We start from the raw sequence: 953 nt of genomic DNA on the forward strand, positions 1-953 counted from the left end.
GGAAATGAGTATTTAGATTTTAAGTTTGTAAGAACTTAATGTGACACAAGCACGGAGCACAAGAGGCTTCATAATGGTGCAGATGATAACATTACACAAGGTCAGTAAGATGATTAGATATAAGACTGGGGACTCTGGATAGATACGGCAAAAGAACAGAGAATATTAAAGGAAATAAAAAAGTTGGATCTCCCTGTTAGCTAATTACTAAAAAATTTGGCGAATGGGATTTGAGGAAAAAATAGCTATGTTATATGTTAAATTTTTTTCGCAATTATTTTACCCTATAATAAAAACAGCTCCTCTTGTTTACATTTTACTTAATTTTTTTCACTCTGCATCATATTATTCTTCAGTATTACATCTTTCTGGTGACATCTTTACCATTATGTTTGTGCCTTCCAGAAACTGTTAACTCCTCCTTCTGTTACAAAATTATAGCTTAAAAAAGTTTTTCAGTCAGGCTGTCAAATGAGTACACAGATATCAAAACAATCATCATTTACAAATTATAATGGAAATATATACCACGGCAATAAAAAATGAAAAATCCCAGATATAAATATATCAAGAAGTGAGCAAGATTCACATAAGGGAAAAAAGTACCAAAAGATAATGAGGGACATGAAATAAGACAAATAAATTGAGAGACAATAACATGTATCTGGATACACTGACTCGAGATTGATTCTCAGTTAAAATTAATTCCAACCTAATTAAAAAATCTCACTAACTTTTTTTTTTTTAATCTTGGAATACTGATTAACAATTCATCTCAAATAATTTTGAGGGAAACATTGCCAGGAGAGTACTAACAAGGAAGACTAAGGAGGGGAAACTTTGGAACTGTAACAAATTTTAAAATAAATTTTATAAAGAGGTTAAAATAGTGGAGTCCTAATGCAAGAAGCAGCAGATCATTCAATGGAAGAGAAAACCCAGAAAAAGAAAAA

The sequence above is a fragment of the Pteropus vampyrus genome, unplaced genomic scaffold (assembly GCF_000151845.1).
Source record: "Pteropus vampyrus isolate Shadow unplaced genomic scaffold, Pvam_2.0 Scaffold150, whole genome shotgun sequence".
Lineage (NCBI taxonomy): Eukaryota > Metazoa > Chordata > Mammalia > Chiroptera > Pteropodidae > Pteropus > Pteropus vampyrus.